Source organism: Astatotilapia calliptera, chromosome 16, assembly GCF_900246225.1.
Source record: "Astatotilapia calliptera chromosome 16, fAstCal1.2, whole genome shotgun sequence".
In the NCBI taxonomy this organism is placed as follows: domain Eukaryota; kingdom Metazoa; phylum Chordata; class Actinopteri; order Cichliformes; family Cichlidae; genus Astatotilapia; species Astatotilapia calliptera.
The window spans coordinates 11,812,721-11,818,720 of record NC_039317.1 but is presented as its reverse complement, the minus strand read 5'-3'; the positions used below and the strand labels follow the sequence as shown (position 1 = coordinate 11,818,720).

Here is a 6,000-nt window from a genome sequence, read left to right as displayed (position 1 = left end):
TATGTGTGTGTGTGTGTGTGTGCGTGTGTGTGTGTGTGTGTTTGTACTTCAAAAACAAGGCATTTGATTCTTGTAACCTCACTGGATTCTAGCTGATATTACATTATGTGTGCAGTCAGTAAATATTAAAGACAACAGTAGCCAGACGACAACAAGCTAGGATATGTGAAGAAAAAGGGGGTCCGGCAGGGGTCGCTGTTCCTCCGCCGTACCCTTCTGAGGACACACCTCCTTCCTCCTGCCCTCCCCGTCGCCGTCCTCCTCCTCCTCGCACGCTACTTGTCACTGCTTCAGCAGGTTTCAGGAAGCGGAAGCGGGAATGTTGGAGTGTTTATTAGAAAAGTTTGGTCAACTTTGACACTTTGGGATTTGAGGCGCAAACTGCGGAGGAACATGAAGGTGAGTGACCGGGGCGCTCACGGCGCCGCTGCCCACTGCTCTGCGGCTGTTTGAGAGTTTTGGTGAGGCTGCTGTCAGCCCCGTCCTTCGTGTCATAACAGAGCAGGAACGAGTGAACGGGATCAGAAAGGGGGCTTGATTTTACAGCAGGAGAAGAAAGTTTGCTGACGATTTAGAAGAGAGGCTGCGCAGGCTTGAAAAGTGAGTTTAAAGTCGGTTGGATGGTGTTCAAACCGCACATATCTGAAGAAAAGTGACCCTTCAGTGGGTTACAGATAGGTCTTCATCTGTGCGTGAGTGTGTTGCAAACTGTGGCGTGTTAAAAAATGCTTATTGACTAACAAGCTGTCGGGCTGTGCAGTGAATTGCGGGCTCTGAAATGCTGCTGCTGCTGTTTGTGATCACTTAAAGGTGTACCTAATCCACATAGCTGAATGCAGGCTTACATTTCTGAAGGAAACTTTAGCATCAGATGATTTTATTAGTCAGCCTGCAGGGAGCTGATCAATAAGTTTTAGTTTCGGGTGTGTTTTTGAGCCTTGGGAAATGCAATCAGTCTAAAATCAAAATAACAGAATTCACTATGACACGACACAGCAGAAAAGTTTACCAACTGATCATCAGCCTCCTTGTTGAAGTCTTATCTATGAAAAGTTCCTTTTTGTTTAGTTAAACCAAAATGATCTTTGGTTTACCTACTTACTTTTTTGCAATATATAAAAAAACCAAGCTTATCTTTTTCTACTAATAATCATTTTAATGTTAATAACTTCAGGGTTTGTTTGTAAAAATGTATCTTGTGTTTTTAAATGTCCACATTACTGTAAATGCTGTTGGTCAGGCTAATATAGTAACTTATTAACAAATAGTAGTAATAATGTTGAAAAGACCAAACCTCACCATCATGCTCTTCAGGTTGAAATATGTGATTTAGTTTAGAAAATGGAAATGCTTTCACAGTTATGTAAAAGTACCAAAGCTACAAGTGGTGGAAGCTTCCTGAGTAAAAGATTTTTAAGTGCCAAAACTAGAGATGTCTAAAGCAGGCAAAGTACCTGTGGCGGTATGACGTGCTATTATTAGCAGTGATGCATTCATGTTTAAACACATTATGCTCCAACTCAGGTGGTTAAGTTGGAGCTGGTTTCTGTTCTGGTTCTGCATTGTTGAATGTCAGGCTGCTGGTTAATATCCAAATGCATTCACCGATTGCTTGGTAACATGTCAGAAATGGCAGTTTCTCACCTGCACTGCATTAAACCTTGAAATTATTCAGTAAATCTATTTCAGGGCAAGCAGTAAATCCCCGATTTATAAAATGTTTGATATTTTTGCATGAAAATGACCACAGTCATCATTTTTTAAAAGTATATATTAAAACTATTGTGAAGTTTGTATTCAGTATTTGAATTTGCATTAAAACTAGTGTTAAATATAGTGAAGTAATTACAGAATATGTCTATGAAATCCAAGTGCTCAACTGTCCCTTGTACAGATATGTCAATTTGAACATGGCGACTTTATTTGTCGCCTCACATGCTTCACGAGCGTTCCACAGAGTAATGCTTCTGTTATCATTACGCCGTGTACGCTGACCACGCCGATCCTGGAAAAAGTGGAGGCTTGTGTTGCGTTTTGCAGTTCGACCTCTGAGTCTGGCTTCTGTCAGAGTCGACAGGTTAACTTAACACTGAGGCCCGATATTCCTGCAGTCAGTGGGTCATCCTCTTCTCTCAGAGATGACTAGTTTACTTTCAGATAAAACAGAAAAGCCAGAAAAAGTTGATATTTTAAACGGATTATTGGACAACCAAGATTTACCCTTGCTGAAATGTAATACAACTCAAAGAGGAGTCATTTCTTAAAGCTAAATGTGTCTTTTTTCCTTTCTCCAATAATAAATTTACGTATATTATTCAGTCGCCTGCATTGTTTTGATTTCCAGAACGTCCTTTTCCAGGGCCAGCTCAGATCTTGTAATACCCTAAAATAATATTAACTGAAATGACTTTTATTATAGAGATAATAAATCCCAGAATAACTTAATTATATTTTTAAAGTATTTTTAAGTGTGTTAAGTATTTCATTAGTTCCTCATTCACAGTTTTCCTGTGCTTGAGTCATTTTTTAAAACATAAAATTCCTGTTCAAAACTAGATCTTGAAGACTAGATATTAATATCTGCGCTGCAGTCACTTCTCAACAGTGAAGCAGATGCGAAAGAAGTGTCGTATTTAAACTCGACATAGAGCTGAAATAAAGCCATTTGAATGATTTCGTTATTAATTGATAATGCTGTTTTTTAAGCAGAATGACCAGATGATTCTCACTTATGGTCGTCCTCTGCTTTTCTTTGTTTTATGTGTTGACCAAAAAAATCTTTAGTTTGGACAAAGGGAGAAATGAAGTGTAAATGTTAATAAGTAGCAATAACGTCTCTTTGTACGGCACTTCTCGAAACCAGTGTTACAAAGGGCTTCACAGAAACACGGAATAAAAAAAAAAAAAACAAGGTGGGAGGAAATTATAAAAAGGATTTGCATCTAAATTCAGATGGGACAGTCAAGACATCAAAATGTAAATAAGATACAGTGTGATTCCAGTATAATGAATATCTTAAAGACAACAATAACAATCTGTAAGGTAAAAGAAAAGATGGAGTTAAGCCAAAGATGTTTATATATAAAATCTATGCTAAAACGTACAAAAACGTTTCACAATCAGTCATCAGCAGCGATTTAAAAGAAGACCGTCAAAAGGCGGCAATCATGCAAACTCTCGATCGTCTTTTGTCTATAAGCGTGAGGTGTGCGCTGGTTGACCTCCTTTGCTTATGTGTGGCCTTTTTTTTTTTTTCTGCTCCTGGATCTGTATGATGTCACAGAGAGCCAATATTTCAAATATGGTCATATGAGGAAAATGCTGTGACTCTTAGAGCTACAATGGCTTGTTTAAGACTGTGGACCAACTAAATAACCTCTCATATGAGGAAAAGTAAGCGTTTTGAAACATTTCAGTTTTTATTAATTAACCATGTCAGATATTGGAATCTTTAAAACGTTGGCTTTTCATAGGTCGAAAATTGTGTTTAGTGATTAATATTCCAAATTGGATGCAGAGTCCTTTTCTCTGCATCTTAAGTGTCAACATGCGGTGTATGAAAATGTAGACTTCGCACTCCTGCATCAGCATTTACTAGTTTTTTTTTTTGTCATGATCACTGCATTGTTGACTTGACGGAGCTTCATAAATGCTGCTGCAGGCTTAGGCCAACAGTAACTCCTGCTCTGCTGGTTCAGTCTGATGTATGACTTGCTTTAATGGAAGCTCTGTGACCACAGCATCAGCTTGTCTTGAGTTTTAAATGGAATTGTTTTATATTTGCAGAAAAATCTTAATTCAAAAGAGCCTGTCGCTGGAAGTGTTGCGAATGTCAAAGCTGAATTCTGTAATGACTGCTGTTATCTCTAAAGGGCAACGCTAAAATTTCTTCATGACCTTCTTTAAATTATGAGGAACTGAGGGCACTCTGAGTTAAAGATGACTTGGAGGATGGAGAGTGGTTGACCTGCTAGCCACTGCTCCTGTGTCACTCTTGCTGTGTCACTGATGTGTTTTAAAGCAGCTGATTCATTCTGTCTGTGCTGTCTGTGTGCTTGCAGCTGTTTTCAGATTGTCCACTTTGTTTTGCATTTACAAGAGCATTCTAAAAATAGTTGTCCCTCGCTCACCCCTCATCTTTCTTTCTCTCTCCGTCTGTCTCTCTCTCGGACAGGAAGTTGTTCTGTTCTTCATTCTAAACACTCGTTTCCTGTTTCACACGTTCTCTTTTAGATTTGGCTTCATGCTCCTCCAGGCTTCTGCCTCTTCCTCTCCATCACTCTCCTCCTCCCTTCAATAACTCCATGAGCACTATTTGACTTTTACCTCAGAGCTTTAGTTTTTAGTGGGTAACTTTTTACACAGTGGACTTTATCAGTAAAAGTGACTCAGCACAAGAACTGTTAGAAATTTAGTCCTAGGTGTTAAAATTGTGAATACTCGGCTCTTGTAAGTAAAGTCAGGTCAGTATTTGGAATAAAAAATGAATAGCTGCGCAGCAGGATACATATACCATGCAGTTACATTCTGAAAGTCAGTAAATTCCTTTTGAAGCTGTATTATTTACTGTGAAATGTAGAGGTAGCTGTTCATTAACTTGCCTATGTTGATGATTAGCCACATTGCTAGCAAACTGCACACCTGCCTGTTAGCATTCTGGGTGTTATAGCTGTTTTGCTAAGTAGGCTAGCTAACAAATAAAGCACTTAGTGAAGACCTTAAGATTTACAACACAACTAAATTGGCACCCAGAGTTTTAATGTGTTTAGTTCTTTATTGTCTGGAAGCTTTTAAAACAGCTTTAAGAAATGTAATATTCTGCTGTGCAAGTCACGTTTTTCACCCATTCCTTCATGTAGAAATGGCTAAAAGCTGAAATGTTATAGGGTCATTTTAATATTAATAGTTACATAGCTGCAAAAAGTGAAAACAAAGTGTCACACAGAAAAGTTAAATTTGCATAGTTTTATTTTCATACTTGCTTTGGATTCTGCTCTAACGTGGAATGGAAAATGAAAGGCCCGGGTCCACCTATACACACATCCATATATTTTTAGTAGACAAAACATCAACTCCAGAGCGACTCCTGCATTCAGTCTACTTCTTAATCAAATTATTGTGTGACTTTTAAGTGGCACCATAGAGTACAGAAACAATCGGTGTGTGTTCATTTTGCTTGATAATGATCTAATCAACTAAAAGAGAATTTTACAACATCCGTTTTGACTCGCTGTTTGGGTTTGACTCCTATTTGTTTAAGAAGTGTTTGAGTGTGCGCAGTCACATGTACTTTTGGATTTGTAATTGTTTCTAAGGCTATTTCACCACATTGGCAAGTTGAATTTATTTAACTGAGCTTAAAAACTTTTATAGTCACCAGTCCGATCATCTTCATCAGTTCTTACTAACTGCTTACAGCTCTCTTCTCTTGGGATGTGTCTTGCCTCCCTCTTTTTAATGCTTTCCTGCAGGATAGTTGCCTGCTCGCTCATAATGTTGATGCTTTTGTCTTCCTTACATATTCTCTGGTGAATTTTGAATTCTGCAACTTTTCACAGAGTTAAAGTCATGTGACAGCTGGTGTGGCGGCAGGATTCCCGCAGCTGTCTTTATTGCAAACCTGAAATCTGTGTTACAGTTGACCTGTACGGTATGCACAAAACACAAAACATTATTTGCCATCAGATACCAATCTGCCGTGTATTGAGGTAGAACAGTAACTGTGTCATGTGCACATTGTTGTTTTTTCTTTTTTTGTATGCCATGTAATGCTAGGTGTTTATCAAAGTCAGTATTATACATTAAGAAATTCATATATTAATCTAAGATGCTTTTGATTGTTGGGTCCCAGTAACTGCAGCATTTTAACAGATTTTATTTTTTAAATTGTTTTCTTCTCAGATCTACAAACTCAATGAAAATCATTTGTGTTGTTGCACAGCTGCATATCTTCACTTGTGCTCATTTCTGTAATTGGACTAAAACTCTTAAACTTGCAAA

General features: G+C 38.1%; 1 protein-coding gene across 4 annotated transcripts in view; it reads left to right on the top strand.

Moving 5' to 3' along the window:
- The first annotated feature begins 279 nt into the window (after positions 1–279).
- Positions 280–6,000, top strand: part of itprid2 (ITPR interacting domain containing 2) — a 54,072-nt gene continuing 48,351 nt past the window's right edge. For 3 of the 4 annotated variants that reach the window (XM_026144929.1, XM_026144928.1, XM_026144926.1), the window contains exon 1: positions 280–399. The gene's annotated coding sequence lies outside the window, so the exon portion shown is untranslated. The other variant, XM_026144927.1, reaches the window with a different exon arrangement.